This window comes from Excalfactoria chinensis, chromosome 12 (genome assembly GCF_039878825.1).
Source record: "Excalfactoria chinensis isolate bCotChi1 chromosome 12, bCotChi1.hap2, whole genome shotgun sequence".
Taxonomy (NCBI): Eukaryota; Metazoa; Chordata; class Aves; order Galliformes; family Phasianidae; genus Excalfactoria; species Excalfactoria chinensis.
This window is the reverse complement of record NC_092836.1, coordinates 17,780,708-17,798,563: the sequence shown is the minus strand read 5'-3', so window position 1 is coordinate 17,798,563 and position 17,856 is coordinate 17,780,708. Positions and strand designations below refer to the sequence as shown.

General features: G+C 43.2%; 1 long non-coding RNA gene across 1 annotated transcript; it reads right to left on the bottom strand.

The window, feature by feature from the left end:
* Window positions 1-3,231: 3,231 nt before the first annotated feature.
* LOC140257689 (uncharacterized) lies at window positions 3,232-17,856 on the bottom strand. The gene is made up of 4 exons (XR_011905102.1): window positions 17,805-17,856; window positions 6,783-6,935; window positions 5,150-5,299; window positions 3,232-5,037 (listed from the first exon to the last, which is right to left on the bottom strand). It is a non-coding gene; the product is annotated as an uncharacterized lncRNA (long non-coding RNA).

Sequence of the window (17,856 nt, the reverse complement as noted above, 5' to 3'; positions counted from 1 at the left end):
ATCTTTGGCAGCTTCCGCAAGGGCTGAGTTCCCCTCAGAATAAATCCAGGCCCAAACCCATGCCCTTCTCAGAACCAACCAGCTTCGTCATTCACATCCCAGAGGCTGCCCTGAATTAAAGCTGGTTCATGCACAGCAGTGACATCCAGGCAGCTCAGAAGTTAATGATGCAGGAGATCAGCTGGGTTTGACTGATATGAAATGGGAGAATGTGCTTCTAGCTTTTCAATCACAGTTAATGATTAAAACTTCTCATGGTCACAGGTGCTGGCTTCCTTACAAACTCTCCTTATCAGCCATAATTATTTCCTGATCTGCTTTCACCTAACTGCCTGGCAAATTTATGCTCAACACCCTTGGATCACCTGACTGCATTGATTGCCCTGTAATCCAGGTCAAATGGGCCTCTGCTATGTCAGCTGCAACATTTACAGTATGTTATTTCTCCCAGCTCATGACCAAGCGTAAGAGCTGTTCTGCCTACTGCCTTCCCTTTATACTATTCCTCTATCCATAACAAAGCAAAACAGAGTAGCAAGCTAAATATCGCAGAACATCTACCTTATCTCCTCCACCAAAACAGAACTCCTGCATAAGGCCAATGAGAGTTCTGCTTCCCCTCCCACTCCAATTCCACTTCACTCTACATTTTCAATCATTTTAAATCTACAGATATTGTACAGATATTGTCTAGACAACCAAATTAATGCTTTTCTGTTTACTTTTTTTTATGGCCTAAATGCATCAAAGCATGTTATTAACCATGTCAGAGCCAGCAGAGCTGGGACTTAGCTTTCTGCTGGGTACAGTCCAGAGTTAACAACTTTTACTAAATAAAAATGTATAGAATAACCTTGACCAGCACTGTAGCTTTGAACACATGAAGTCAAATCCTGAAGCCCTGTGTAAGTGGAGCCAGTGGAAATTTCCAAGATAAGGAGGGGGCCTGCACTTTGGCAAGTATGAGCAATATACATAAATAAAAGTAATGACTGGAGAGCCAGTTCCCATTTCAGCTCTGATTAACACTGTTCTCAGTGAAGCAGAAGCAGCTATCCCATCTACAGGTACTGTGACACTATACATGTACATAAACCTGTGCTGTATAGCACCTACCTGAGCTACTAACAAGATCTTTCTATTACAGCATAGACAAAGGGGACAGAGGTCTTCACCCAGGGAGAGGAAGAATTGAGAACTGGAAGCATGGCATTTCATGATCAAATTCATCTTGGTGAGACAGTAACATCTACAAAAAGGAACAAAAAAGCATTGAAGGGGGATTTTGTTTTCACTGCATAAGTTCATGAAAATACTGTTTTAGGGAAATTCAAAACCACGTAGTAAGCAGGGAATGTACATGGAATAACCCCAAGGCCCAATTGTTGCTTAATCCTGGTGTTTGATACGTGATTGACTCTGCTTGCAGGCAATTGCAAGGTCATTGTGAAACACTAGTAATCAACAATTCAAACCAATGCTTCCTTTTTCTTTCTAGCACAGTATTCACCTAAAACAGCCACTAATTCAGAGAGCCCTCAAATATGAACAAGAATTTGAAAACGCTCTGCTCGCTGCAGTCAGGTCTCTTCTGAGGACCAGGGCACTGCGTGGACACTGGGCGTACTCTGAGAGCTGAGGCACTACACCAGCGAAGTATAAGACAGGAACTCACAGAAATGTCTACCCAGACGTGCAATTCTCTGCTATCTATCATTCTGCCTGTAGCCACCGCATATAGTGCTTTAAAAATGCCAGCACAAGGCATATTCTGGCATATACCTATTTCTTCTTGCTCAGTTCTTACTTTCTTGTTGCTGGGACACGTTCCCAGTTCTGGTTCACTGTAGGCATAGGTGGGAGTTGCTGGCTTCTGCCAGGTTAACAGCAGTGCACATAAGTCCCTTCTCTGTCAAGCTGCATCTTGCCCATCCGCTCAGCCTTGTTTAATCACAGGGAGGGAGGCAGGGGATTGTTTCTTGTCTTCTGAGAAACGTTTCATAAAACCGGAATTTTTTTGAGGTCTTTTTCTGCGGTTGGCTTCTTGGTAAGTCTTCTTTCTTGGAAGGGTCACTTTTCCCAGTGAAACGTGCATATCATTCCAAGAAATCACACTTCAGGCTTTGGGACAAAGGTGTTGGATAAGTGAGGGTTTGGTTAGCAACAATTAAGCATTTTGCATGGTTCCCCTTCAAAACAAAACAAAACACACTAAGCTAGAAATAGCTTCTTGTGGGACACACATACCCACCACCAAAAATCCCCAGCTTCCAACAAACAAAACAAAAGAGAAAATACTTGCAGGTTTCTTTCTGATCTGAACGTGGCCCCGAGGCAGGACTAGTGATTGAAGTCCACCCAGAGTGTCTCACAAACGATTGCAAATCACTGCCCTTTGCAAATCACTGCCCCAAGATGCCTCCCAGCTACTCCTCTGTCCTGAGGATGCACAGCCCAAGCCTGCTGTGCTTTGCTGTAGGCTGGTAGGTCCACTTGCTTCCTGCCATCAGCACGAACACACACCACCAGCCATACCCACTCTCCACGGCACAGTCAGGCTATCAGCCCATGACAGCTCTGCTTCATGATGTCTCTTGAACTGAGCAGCTCAAGAGGCACCTGGGAGCAGTCAAACTCTTTTATGAGATTGAAGTGTATCCATCACTTTAACTCCACTTTCTGAGGGCTTTATTTTCCATTTCCCCATATCTATCTCTGTCTTGCTGCAAACAGACAAACCAACCTACCAACCAGCACTTTTACTGGTAGCCATAAATAACAGCTGAAGTGCAAAGCCCTTTGGGACAGCCAGTGGAAGATAAGTGCCTAAAGCTCTCAGTTTCTGCTTCCTCAAGTTCCTAAGCCAGAGGGTATTCATGAATGTCATTTTCTTTTATTGTTAACTTTGAAAAAGGAGCAAAATAATGAAGGTGAGACTCTCAAGCAGCTGCATTACACCAACTCACAGAGGAAACTGAATTACATGATTGGGAAACAGTGGCAACTGCCCAATTTTTGTGCCATCCCACTATTCTGATGCCACCAACCCATATGCTGTGTTTTTTGTTTTTTTTGTTTTTGTTTTTGTTTTTTTTTTTGTTTTTGTTTTTGTTTTTTTTTGTTTTTTTTTGTTGTTGTTGTTTTGTTTTGTTTTTAAGTATCTCATCTTGGGCTGAGTTTTTTATTCCATGTCTCCTAGGCCAGGTATGACAGGAGTGAGTGCTGCTGCCTACCAGTAGAAAATGAGTGTAGGAGACCTGGGAGGGTCAATAGGCAATCAGCCAGAAAAAAGACTAGGCTAGTCTCTGTGCATCCCAGAAAACTGCACACTACTGACTTTAACCTCTGCTGCCATGCCCCAATTTCAGCTAAACTCATATTTTGCTAAGCCTTTCTGAAGTTACCTTCAGAGCATCCATGGTCACCCAGGTAACATAACAATGACTGAAACTTTAAAAGAAGTCATGCTGATAGGCCCTGTTAAGGTCCTCACCAAAAGCTACCGAGAAAGCATTGATTTAGTCTTACCAGCAGGAAAATGCTGTTATTAGTAGATATATTTTTGTTATGCAGCTGTCAGAGATGCTTTTCTAGAGGTTTCACTGTTTAAGAATGTAGGACTTGATGAATATCCAAACAACTGACTGATTTTAAACTTTCAGAACTACCAGTGGTGGCTGAAGTTGAAGATAACTTGAAGCCAGTACAAAATGGTGGCATCGAGGATCCTACGGATAAGTATAATTTCATGACCAAGTTACCAGAGAATAACATTAACTCAGTTCCTGGCATCAGCTGAAGTATCTGGGCACACTCCTGTAACCCATGCAAATACTGAAAGATTCAAGTTTCATAGATATCCGTGTACACAGACAGAAGCAAGCAGCAACCTTTGGCTGAACACCCAAACACCCTTCAGAGTAAGAAACAGGAAAGAAAGTTGTTCATTTCATTCTTTCTTACTGATGGAGACCTAGGCCCAGGGCAGGAACTGAGAGGGTACTCCCTGATATTTTATTCTGACATAAAGGTAATTTGTATTTCATGTTTTGGAGCTCAGATCCCTGAGCAGAAGCAGACAGCAAAACTACGTGTTTTCTCAAGCTCTTATGTTGGGACTGACATGCCAACCAGCCTTCTCCTTATAAAAGCAGCAGGACTAAGTTTTTAGGAAGAAGATAGATTTGCCTTCCCTTGTACTTGAGGACTTTCCCAACCACCACACAACCACAGAGTAAACACATGTAACCAGGGTGAATGAGGGTGAAGAGTGACTCAGGCTTTCTGAGGCAGCATCAAGTGCAAACAAGACCTTTGACATGAGTTGCTGACTTCCTCAAAGTGAAACATCACTTACAGCTGCACAGTGCATCACAGAACAGTCATTGCTTTCCCTTCGGAGATTATTTTTCCTGAAGATCAGATCTATGAAAGTGGCATCTGCCACAGAAGGACCCTGCAGCCGTTCCTCCCAACACACCAGGATCTTCTTCCATGTGCAGTCACACCATGTGCACAGCTGCCTGTGGGAGCTGCTGGGAACTTTTGCATATCTTCAACTGGAATGTGAAGGAAGGGCCTCCAAAACACCAAATTCAAATGAACAGCAAGAAAAATAGTGACCAAATAGAGCAGAAAATCTCTGTTAGTGCCCCCGTTATGGCAAAGACAGATGAAGTGAGCTCTCTCTAGGCCCTGGAGAGCTCCCAAAAGGACATGTTAGAAAGTAGATCTGACTCCTGCTGCTAGTTGTGAAGTTGCTGCCTTCTTTCTTCCTGGTAGCAATACTTCTGGGCATCAGAGCACAAACTCTAGCAGCATTCAAGCTTTCCCTCCTCAACTCTTTCAAGACAGCTTGTTCCTGTAAATGCTTTCAGACTCCTCCAGCTTCTAGAGAGCTCTCATTTTTGGGACCCCCTGGAGGCAGCTCTGAAGTATGCTAAGCTAACAACCCATTAACTTGATCCAAAGCCTGACTGTGCAAGAAGTTGACTCCCAGTTTCAGTAGGCCTCCAGCACAACTCATATCTCCACTACCTGCAAGAGGAATGTTTAAACAAATGCTCACAGTGAATAGCAGCTGATGCTCTCAGTCATCACTGAGAGGTAAAGGAGGGATGGAAAAACATGCACCTGTCAGCCCTCTTACCAAGGCTTCAGGGTGAGACCTTTTCTTGGAAGGCAGAGGGCTGGTCTGGTTCTCTACTTTGTTCATTTGAAGCACCCTAGTCTTAGATGCTTTTGGAAAGAAGTTACTGGTAATCTTGGTGGGCAACTTATTATGGGCTTCCCCAAGCAGCTGAGAAAACAGCAGAGAAGTCAACCGAGAATCATTCCTGTATCTATTATGAAATGGCCCTGAGACTTGAAATACTGCAACAGCTCAACAATAGGATAGTGTATCAGTATAATATCAAAGTCTCTAAAACAGAAGTTCCCCAGATTTTCCAGTCCTCCCTTGTTATTCAAAGACTCCTCCCCCATCAAAGCTCAAGCCTTCCCAATCACATGAGAGGCATCAGAGAATCATTAATCTGAAAGAAATTGGTGGAAAGTGTGTCAAGCACACCCAGTCTTTGAACTGAGTACTTTAGAAGATCATTGCAAAATAAAAGATAACTGTACATTCATTTCCCTTTAGAAAGAACATACAGCACAAAGCCACTAAAGTTACATGACCTTCATGTGAAAGAGAACAGAAGGACCAATCTTCATTCATTGCAAAATGACTTAGAAAGGCAACAAAGCAATGTCAGTTTTCACCATCTGAAGATGCAACCAAATGTCTGAGGTACACTGAAAACTATAAGGCCTATTCATTGTGAATGCTTCTGGGCATATGACAATCAATGAGAAATTCCTTTCCAGAGATGATTATGCTGGTGGGCAGCAACTTTGCTCATGGCCAGGCTTGGAACTGCATTAACTTTCCTGCAGTAACACCAAAACCAATGATCATTTTGGAGCTGATGGAATTGCCTGAAGGAAGCATTCAGTGCTGTTTCCTCATCAGCCTGACTGGTTCCAAGCAACACTGCAGAAGCTCAATTACTCAGCTACCCACTCAGACTTCCTCTCCCACACCCAGCTCTCCTACCCATGCAGATACCCCAGAGGATGTCACAGAGCCTTATGTAAAGGATCACAGCCCTATAATTCCTTGCTGACGTACCTCTCAATTAATGTGATTAGAACCACTGTGGATCCTACAGGTGGAAGAGACAGAGGAGAAAACAAAGCAGTGCTAAAATCCCTGCTTTGCAGAATTAAGTAGCTCAGAAGACAGAAATGATATGGGAAAGGAGGAAGGCTTTGGATTTCTGTCAAAGATGATGATGAAGATTCTCATGACATCGTTTCAATCAAGTGACTTCATTTTCAAGGAAATTTTGTAGAACAGAAACAGCCCAGGTGACAACATATTCATAGAATCACAGAACGATGTGGGTTCAAAGGGACCTTAAAGGTGGCAGGGCCACCACCAACTAGATCAGGCTGCCCAGAGCCCCATCCGTATCCTAGGACCTTTGCAAGTGTAAAGGTGTCTGGGTATCCAGTTGTCCTGTAGGTCCCCAGAAGAACACTTCCTCAATGTTTGAGGTTTTCCACAGCAACATTAGATTAGGAAGCCAGGCAGACAAAACACCAGTCGTGAAGAGAGTCCTCCCACATCCATTTACAACTTCTCCAGAGTAAACAAACTAGGGGCTGCTGATGTTCTCCCTCTATACCTATCACAAACTTTCAGCTACACTCTACGTTACAGAAAATGTTATACTTACCTAATATGTATATTGCAGGTTATGTTACTGCACAGCCTGCCCAGGACATTTCAGCATCCAGCTCTAGTTTCACGGGGAAATGCTCACATCTGCATGACTTGGAACAAGTCCACAACATACATTTGCACTGTCATCTCTCTTATGGAGCAGCACCTATAATGGAAAGGAAGAAGTGTCATTCTGTGATTCTGTACGGTTTCATGCTGCTCTGCAGACAAGCCTCACATTTGACCTGATGTAGTCTCATTGAATCAGTCTCCAAGCTGCCCGCAACAGAGTGCCAACTATGCCGTGGTGTGTTTGGCTGAATTTAAACAAGCAAATGTAAAAAACAAAACAAACAAACAAACAAAAAACAAAAAAAAAAAACAAAACAAAAAACAAACAACAACAAAAAAAAAAAACAAAAAAAAACACCTGTAGGCTCATAGGAGCTGTTAGCATTTGTTTTACTTTGTGACCTAATTCCTATGCCTAGGTATCCAAAATATAATCACCTTTGAAGCCAAAGCTTCCAATTCCTTGCTTACAGCTCATTCCTTAACACAAATGCAACTTGACGGTACCTGGGGAATAAATCCGTAACTAGAGTCTGTTAATTCTTCCAGGAATAAATGTTGCCATTTACAAAGTGGCAGTCAAGCTTGTAAAAGGAACAAAAGAAACATTACTTGCAACCCAAGTGATTCCTTCTGTTAAGATAGACTTGAGGTTTTTGTCTGACCATTCCACTTATGTGACTGAAAGGTTTTACATAGTTGCTGGAAGAGCTGAAGGTCCACACACAAGGTTTTCTGCCATCCTGCAACTGTTTTTTAAGCTTTTTGTTGAATCATTATTTCAGCTCTCAGAGCTGAGTCATTTCATCTGTGTGAACATGTATGAAGAACAGGATAAGCAAGCAGTATCAGTTGTGCTGGAGTCTATGCAATTTCATTTTCAGCTGGCATGCTCATTTTTATGATCTCCCAACTCTAGAATCCCAAAGGTCTTCGATGAAGATCTCCACTTGTCAGGACTGCTGGTGATGGAGGCACATTATTAACAAACCATTTCTCATACCACCACACTCACATGCTGTTGAGAGACTGCTTTGGCCTCTGAGCAAAGGTTGGCTCTTGCATTTTGGGTTAGGGAAGGAAGAGGGAACACAGGAGCATAGAAAAGCAGCACCATCAGCTTGCCCACATTGGCTCCTGGCTTTGTGCAAATGTCCTTTTGTACAGTCCAAATCATTGATTAAAAGAAGTATCAATTCTCTGAAGGCATTTTTCCCCCTGTGCCTGCCTTTGTATGTCATTTGCTGAAATAGTCTAAGACCTCATAAACGTCAAGCATTACTAAAATAGATTTTTTTTTTTTTTTTTCTCCACTCTCCCTCCCTCCCCCTTCTCTGTTTCAAGTGTATGTAAAATCTTTTGCTAGAGATCCAGATTCTCCCACAGAAAGCATGTGATTCTTGTCTGGAAATAGATCTCTCTGCTCTGCCTCTAAAAGCATCCAGAACAGATGGGTAGGGACAAGATGCTCTGGTATCACCAGCTTGCACAGTCTCTCTGATAACATATCAAGAGAATGGTTGGAGGAGAGCACACGGCCAGCACGACCTCTTACCAGGTTCTTCCACTGAAGGGACCAACATCTGACCGAAATGGAGAAAAGAGCAATACATGTCAGTACTGGGGATGCCACCGTGGACCTGAGTTGCCTTTAAAATCTCCTAATGCTCAACCTGGTTGCCAACCAGAGCAAAAGATAGAACTCCCACAAAACGCTTCTCAGGAGAGCTGATCAGGAACAGGCACACTCAACTAAAAATAAAAATCTCTCTTAAGGAACTGGAAACTGGGGATATCTAAGCTGCAGACCTCGCTTCAGAACAGACAAGGGCTGCTAACATTATGCTTTATTTTTACAGAGCATGAATCATTTCTCAGTTGAAGGTAGCTGGGATCACTCTGCTGTCAGTATCTCTGTCATCAGCTATGCTAAAAATACTAAAAGCTCCAAAGTCAGCCATGGCACTTTGTCAGCTCTGGACCTGTGCACATGACTGCTGGGTCTCCTTCATGGGCTGCCAAAGAGCAGCAGCAGGTACTGGCACCTTTCATATCAGGCTCTGTGATGTACCAGGGCCACCTCCTGCGCGCGTACACACACATGCATAAAGCTCTTGCTTCTCAGTTCATCCCCAGCAGTAAACATTTGATTGCACTGCCTGCTCTGCCAAATAATGGCAGCCTACAATTACAGTTAATCCTCTAAAGGCTGCTGTGCTGTCACACACTTTGACTCTCAGTCTTGCTTGAAGAACCATACAGCTGCCTTTAGTGTACTGCACAGCTGGTGAGCTTACATGCATCAAGGATGTACATTACCCAACATTGCCTACAAAACCGCAGGTAAAGAGTAAGCCAGTAATGAATTCCTCATTTTAATTATTTGCATATACATTAACATCCACCTCCTTCAGAAAAGAAATTATCATGTACCAAATGAAGATAACTGAGTTAATTAGGATTTTAGTTGTCATGAAACAGCCCTCAAATGTGGTCCTTCCCATCTTGTCATAAACAAAGTTTAGGTGTGGCATGCTCTACAGGGAGCAGTGCCTGCAGTTGCATGAGTAGTGTATTTTTTCCATGTACAATGGCATTATGCATCTGCATGCCACTAGCAGTTTAAGAGTCCAGAATTGGTTTTCACATTAACATAGAAAAATTCACAGAGAAAAAATCCACTGAGTAGAGGCTCTGCTTCTCAAAACCTTTAAACAGCTACTGAGGGAAAACAGAAGAGTGCTGAGGAATAGTACTGTCAGCCATCTCCTGCACTTAGTGCTGCTGCACAGCTGGAATGCAGGAGGTGAGACCTGCTCTCACCTGATCCACTGGTCAAAGTTGTGAACTTGCGATAGTAATAACCTTCGCCCAGGTGTGGGACTCAAAGATTTTGATGGATCCCTTCCCACTCAGGATATTCTATGATTTTATAATCTGTGGTCTAAGTTACACAATACTGTATTTCACATGGTGGCATGGGAATCTCATTTTGTTATTCCTGGGAGAGTTGCTGCTCTGTCTCTTGTAGCACCAACTCTAACTTAGTACTAAGCTGATACATGAAGGTATAAGGGAACAGCTTGGTTAGCTAGCAAATTTCAGCATGACATGTACTATAAATAAGAGTTCCTCTGCCCTCGTGGAACAAAAGCCAGGACATCGCATATTTCTCAGATGAGGAACACAACCCTTTTAGTATTTTCATTTGCCTAACACAGCAGGAGCCCAAAAAGATGACCTCAAATTCATTACTGATACACTATCCTTCTTCCCAATGGAAAAGGGAGCTGTGCACCAGGAGTTAGCTACTGCAGAACAGTCCAACAGTATCACAAGGGGCATGAGGACACCAGACCTGGCTTCCAAAGGACACTGGGGCACACAGCTGCTGCTCCAGCAATGGCCATTTGAAACAGCAGAATGATTGTGTTCAACTCCATGCCAGTTCTTCAGCATGAACAGCCAAGATCTGTCATGAGGGAGTTAGAAGAAAATGCTGCCAGACTACAGAGATCATTGGCCAAGACGTAGAGGGCTCCTGTAACTCTGATGTCTTTTTTGCTTATGCATGCAGGTTTCAATGCAGAACTTTGTTCAGTGACGATAAACCACATGCCCTCAATCTCAGCAGCCAGACTGCTGAGTACATCCCGCCTTTTTTTTGTCCCTAGTATTTGTAAAGATTCATAAAATAATTTTAGCAGATCATTTCAACACTCTGGGTTATGTTCTGAAACAACTCTGAAATCCCTGCATAGTAGGTTCACTTAACAGAGGCATCAATGCAAAGGGGCTGCTGCAAGCCTTACTCAATGCCCATGCATCATTCCCAGTGCTCCTTCTCAGTGCAACTCTGCCAAGCCCATGAGTATAACTAACAAATATACAGTGATGTGGTTACGCCATTATCTACAGATCATACAGCTAGAAAGATTATCACATTGGAAAGGGATAGTCAAAAATAAATGAAAATGCTCACCCATGTCCTACTCACTGAAAAAACTCCAAAAGGAGGTATCTCCTTGAAAAGGGGTTTCAAGAAACACCATCCTGCCAGGTCCATGAGCTCCTTCAAATCAGCACAGCCCACTGATGCCAGCAGGGGTTCAGTTTACACCAGCTGGGGACAGGACCAATTACTGTTCAGCTTGTGAGACTGTTTGAAATGAGCTGATTGTGCCTGAGCCATTAAGTGCTTCTGTAATGTTGATGGACTGGTGTCATGGATTGGGATGATGCGGCTGTGGCTGCCAACAAAGAGGCCATGCCCAGATGTGGAGTCCTCAGTACAACAGAGACATGGACCAGTTGGAGCACATCCAGAGAAGGGACCAAGGGATAGAACACCTCTCTTACAAGGACATGCTGAGAGCTGGGCCTGTGCAGCATGGAGAACAGAAGGCAGCGGGGAAGCCTGAGAGCAGCCTTGTGGTTTCTAAATGGGCTGTAAGAAAGAAGGGTGTATGCAGGACAAGGGGAAATGGTTTCAAACTAAAAGAGGGGAAGTTTAGACTGAACGTATGGAAAAAATTGCCTTGTTTTGTTTTTTACAGTGAGGGTGGTGAGGCACTGGCACAAGTTTCCTGGAGAGGTGGTAGTGGCCCCATCCTTGGAGACATTAAAGATCAGGCTGGAGAGGGCTCTGACCACCTGATTGAGCTGTAGGTGCCCCTGTTCATTTCAAGGAGCTGGACTAGGTGAACTTTAAAAGGTTCCCTTCAACTCAAATGATTCTGTGATCTATTACAACACACTGAGAAACCCATTTTCATAGAAATTCAGGTTTGCTACAGATTAAGAGAGTTGTGCAAAAAAAAGAGCTTATTAAAACGTGAACAGTCATCGGATGTGTCAGTTAATCATTTACTTGACCCATCTGATAATAATTTTCCAAGGCAGCAGAAATGAAGTTTAACTGGCCATTGGCTTCTAAAATGACCTTGTCTGGCAGGGAAGAGAAAAGGGGAAACAAAAGTAACATGACCTTCCTGTGTCAGTTTCAGGTGGGGACGGGAGGGGACAAAACCACTGCTGGCATGTTTCAGTTAGCTGGCTACTCAATTCAAGCTGCCAGAAACCTCCTGCCTCCAGGGTCAGTAGGGTTATGCCAGTTTAAAAGGCTCAGCATGTTACTTTTGTTAAGAAGCCTACCCACATGATATATCAGACACAAAGAAACACTTTGGAGAAGGTCCAGAAACATCACAGCATTTGGTTCCGATTTGCCAGCAGAGATGGACGCCTTTCTGCTCAGCCACCCTGAGCTGCAAGGACAAGTGATGGAAGCAGCACAAATAAGCGTTTAAAAAAATCCAAAGCACAGATAGCAGTGAGTTTTCAAACAGATACTGAGTGTAACAACCTCCCTCGTGGCATCCATGATCAGCAGGAAAAAAGCCCATGAGGTTGGAACATAAATAGTACCCCTGGTGTTAACACAATTTTACCACTGGATCGACTGCAATTCCTGCACCATGTACAGAACTATTTTATCATGCTAGCAGTGGGACAGGGATGAACCTTAACTTCTTCCAGATTGACAGTCAAGGAAACAAAACAAAACAAACAAAAAACAACAACAACAAAAAACCAACCAAACAAAAAAAACACTAGATGTGAACATTTCTACTCCAAGTCAGACTTCACCTGGCAACCAGATGCACTCTGACAAGACACTGGGAAGCCAGGGCTGGTCACAAATCAAGAGCTCCCCAGCCAGAAGACCCTTCTCCCCTACTTGTATTCTTGGTTTCACCATATACTTCCAACAACAGGCTTGGAAGACAAAGTCCCCGTCAGGGCTGCTGAAGAGCCAAGGTTTCTGAGCTCCCTTGGTGCTCAGACTCAAGCCAGAATCCCTAGGTAGATTGCTCAGCAGTTCTAGATTCACCCAGCTGTTTTGCCAGCCGTTTAGTGAGGTGCTGCTGTTTTGGAGACTGTCCATGAGGAAACCTGGAAATGCACCTCAGACTCCATGAAAGTTCAGAGCCTAAAACACTTTCATCTCAGTTCCCTGGTTTCATGGGAAACCTTACATCCACTGCCTGGATTCAGCAGGTTGTTTTGTACTCTATTTCCCTGCTGATCTGGCTGCATCATGATGCAGGTGCTAAAATCAATCATGTTATTGCATTTTTCCCTTCCAACTTCAGGTGGAAGAGACTCAGTAGTGCATCACTATACAAGTGGAGAGGAAGAGGACACTGCCAAATTCCCCACTGGATGCAATATTTATCCTGTAAGCAAGGATTAACTGAATAACTTGATAGCTTTGTGTCAAGGCTTGTAAGAAGTGGTGACTAATCCTAGCTCATGGGGATTAACAATGTTTGCTGTGGGAAACGTGCCAGAATTTTCAATTATATCTTGTCTTACAAACAGACTGTAATAGCTCTACATGCATACAGCCACGTTCTTGCCACAGCGCAATGATAGCTGTGTACGTCCTTTCTAGTTTTTGATGCCACACACTGGAATGCAGTGCAGTCATCAGCAAGATCATCATGTGGACAGAGAGCAGTAGTTTGTCCTTCTCCTTAAGCAGGGTAAAAACGCAGACACAGGGCTTGCTGCAGCGCATGGAGAAAGTCTATGTTTTGTCTAGGAGACAGGCTATGTTTGTCTGGATGTGTGGCTCACTTCCATGTGCCCGTGGCCGGATGGAGAGCCCAACTCAGAGCCTTTCTGGATCTTCCATTTGGTTTTAAAGGCCTCTGGATAAAAAACAATCTAAACCAAATAAAAACAAAACAAAGTAAACTACAGAGGTTCAACTAGTAAACACAGTTGAACAGAGGTTCAACTAGTATTACTCTTCCACTTACTGAGTTGAGAGAGTGCAAGACCCAAGAACTAAACCATTCACCTTTTAACTACTCTGATGTAAGTCTGCATTCCAATGCACCCACAACAAGCTTTGTGTTGTATAATACAAAATTTTTTTCTGAGCTCCTCTCAAAGCTCTCCTAACAAACTACCTATTACACTTAATTTCTCCCACACATATCAATAGTTACTACTACTTAATAGCGCTCCAAGGTATATGGGAGTAACAGCAGTGCAGAGGTAATTAGAAAGGAAGAAATATCTACTTATGACTAAGATATATGCATCTGAACAGAACATTTCACAGTGGCTTGACTGCCCAGGGACAGCTATTTCAGCACACCAGAGATGTGACAGTTTGACTGATTTTAATTTTTTTATTATTAATCTGGAAGCAAATTGTTTCAGAAGTCTGCATGAAGTGGAAACAACAGCAACTGACTAAGCAAACTGTTCCATTTGAAGATACTTTCAACAGCCTACGTTTATGAGATGCTCTGTTTGCTATCCTTTTCTCCTAAGGAAACAAAAGACCATGACACAGGATACATGGAAAGAGTCAAAACTCCCCTTTGCCTCATTCAAAGACAGGGTTTGAAATAAATTGCTTCAATTTCAAGATGACCAAAACACAGCACCTTCTCTTGTGGTTTAGCCTCACAGAGAGCTAAGCACCACAAACCCATTCACTCACTCTCCTGCAACTGGGGGCATGAAGAGAATTAGAGGAAAAAATAGAACTTGCAGGTTGAGACTGAAAAGGAAAGTGGGAACAAAAATGCAATAATGACAATATATGGGAATTGCTCCAAAAGTAATGCCTCCTGTTTTATGATGTTGGCAGGATGGCAGTAGAGGCTGAACCTTTCCACCTGTATTCCATTACACGTTGTTATCACGTGACAGGTGGTGGCAGAGGGACAGTCTAACAGAATACAGAAGTGTATATGAAGATAAAGGCTGGAACTGAATTTTCTCCATGAAGAACAAATGGCACCCATGGCATTCATCACCACTTGCTGAATGTTTATGGAGACCAAACAGCAGATATGAGCTCAGTGAGGGGTGCATGGTGCATTTCAGTAGTGGCAATAGTGATGCGAAATAAAAGCAATGTTCCAAACAGCCACACACAGCCATCACACCACGAAATGAAGAGCATCTCAATTAGTTCATCCACACAAATTGGCTGAAGGTGGTGACTATGTTGAAAAATAATATTTTGTAGCTGAAAACTTGCTCTATCAAATAACACTATTGTTCTCCTTGTAACTGTTGTAGTTTCCATGGAAATACATAGGAGACATTACTTTCAGAGTGACCTACATTTGTATTCACAATGCAGTTACTCACCACCCAGCTGACACAACTGCTTGCTGACTGACACCCAGCTAGCAACACAACATCTCACCACCCAGACAACTCCCCCCAACAGCCCTCAGCTGCACCACACACATCTTCACTGCCTACTGCATGATGTCAGGAGGTATGGAATAACTGCTATCCTAATTCAGGACAGCTGCCCTGGCTCCACCACACTCCCTGCTGCCATGCCATAAAGGCAGTGGCTCCTTCTCAGCTTTGGAAGCTCTCTCCAGCACCCAGGAATGTGGAAAAACACACCCGTACACCTTGTTCACAGTTCTCATCCCAAGGGACACAGGTCCTTTCAACTCCTGTTAATCCCCAATGGAACTTAAGGCAGCTGCATCCTCTTACCTCCATACCTTTGGCAGGATGGAGGAGGAAACATGGGTTGATGCACTCAAATGGATGCATTCACAGGGCCCTGCTCTGGACAGTATGCCACCAGGTGAGTGGGACCTCAGTGATGGCTCAGTATCCCAAAGTGGAGCACTGGAAGGAAACAACCAAGACCTGACATTTTACCTTTCCTTGATTGCTATTTTTTTCCCAGGAACTTCTTAGAACTACAAGTACAATGAAATTTCAAATTAATTCTTTCTGTCCAAATGCATTTCATTTGTTCTCTTGGACATACATCTTGCAGGCCAGGAAACAATATGGTAAATGTCAGGGAAATGAGCAAATTTCTCTCACGCCCAACAGACAGGCTGATTTTGGAAGTGTTCTGTATCTCACACTGGCATTCAATCAGCAGGAATTTCACAGCCTTGTGGCAAAAGGTTGAGGCTGGTACCAGACTGCACCTCTACCAGTTCAGAACAGAGTCTTGACATTTATACACAATTTCACCACCACTCAAACCAAAAGCCAAGCCTAGCTGTGCGAATATTAATCATCCCCTATAGTTCTGGGCTTTCTTTACAAGTGAACCTGGCTACTTAGCAGCTGCAGCTGTCTCAGTATTCTGCTCCTCAATGGCCTCCCAGCATCTTTGTCTCCACCAGCATCTGAAAGAGGCTAGCCCAGGATTACCTCAAGATTAAACTCATGCCAGGACAGAAGGACAAAGTTACAGATGTGAGAAGATGGGATTATATGCTTGGCTGCTGCTTGCTCTGAAAAACTTGCAAAGTCCAGGACAGTAAAATTTCCACTGAGCCTGCATTTTCTGGGATGTAACTTCTCTTAAATGATTAAAAAAAGAGAAAGCAAATTAGCTGCTGACAAAATCCCATACAGATCACTTTGACTAGGCTTGTTACAGTCCAAAGAGGAGCTGCTCAACAAATAGAACACAAGTCTTTTTCAAACTCAGCAAGCAGGAAGGGGCAATGCTCCTCTGGAAAGCCTACTTGCTTCTCCCTTGCACTGCTCCAGGTGTCTTGGAAACATAAAGCAGTTAATTCCTTCCAAAGAGCCACTAGCAATACCATACACAGCTAAGAGGCCAAGAAGCAGATGCACAGCTGAGCATGGGCTCTCTTGCTCTACCTCTTTCCTGTTGTTTGCATCAGCCACATTACCTCTGACATGGGGGTGTGCAAGGCCATGTTCAAACAGGAACGATGAACAAATCATGCTCCCACTGCTAACAACACATCAGGTATGAAAAAATTCAAAGTAACTGGCCTTTGTTCAAACACAGCATGTTCTTGGTACCAAATTCCCATAGCTTCCAGTCTTCCATGTCTAAGCTACACCACAGACCTGGGACTGAGGGTTATTGAGCTCCACTCCTTTCAGATGCAAGGCACCTTCATTCAGCCACATTCAGCAAACACAGTATTTATCTCAGACTGACATAGCAACCATGAACCACAAGCAGGGATGTAAAGATGAGATCAGAGCTGTAACCGGAAGGTAGAAGACATGGGTTTTGATGTACTTAGGCCCTGATAACAGCAAACAAGTCATTCATGCAACCAACAGACATCCAAAGTTGCCCCTGCATTTACTTCTCTCATGTCTTTTGGTTTATTTATGTCAGCTTACAAGTTAATACTTTAAATGAGTTGAAAACAAAACACATTTTAAAGACACAAGAATGTTTGTAATACAGGCTTAATACTAACATGATGAAGACAAAGTCAGATACAGCCCATATTCAGCTTCTATGAACAGCTTCAGGGTAAATTCAGTACTGGTGCAAACAGCAATACAACTTAATTCTGTTTATTTATTTATTTATTTTACCTATAGTGTAAGTGGCTAAGTACTACTCTGTTAGCAGCAAGGTAGGTGGAAGAGTTTATATTAAGCTACTGGAACTGTATGGACAAAAGCAGATGACTAAGGAAAAGCTATATTAGTATGTAAGTTATTAGAAGGGATTTAGCACCAGCCTGCACTTCTGCACTGGGATGATGCTTTACTCAGCTGTTTGCAATCCTACTTAGTTTAAAACTGGCTCAGCTACAAACCAGCACCCTAGAAGTAAAACTTATCCCAGATCCTGAGCCACTCTAGAGCCTTTACTCTTCTGTTCAATCAAGCAAATTAAACAAGGATAAGGGTTTAAGTCTAGCATTTCCACCACAGCAGTTCCTATTGTAATTGCTTTGCACCAAATCATTTCCTGCCAAGGCACAGTTTAGCTTGCTGCTCTATCCACCCCTACAACACACACACTTTGGAAGTCATAGAATAGCAGAATGGCCTGTGTTACAATCAAAAGGATTAACACGGTGGAAGGGCAATACAGGAGCATAACAGCAAAGGGATCAGCACAGATAGGATGGTATTTCAAAGGGAGAGTAAAGGTGCTCACCCATCTCTGAAGATCCAGGCTCACAGGAAATACTCTGCAAGGGAGAAATCTC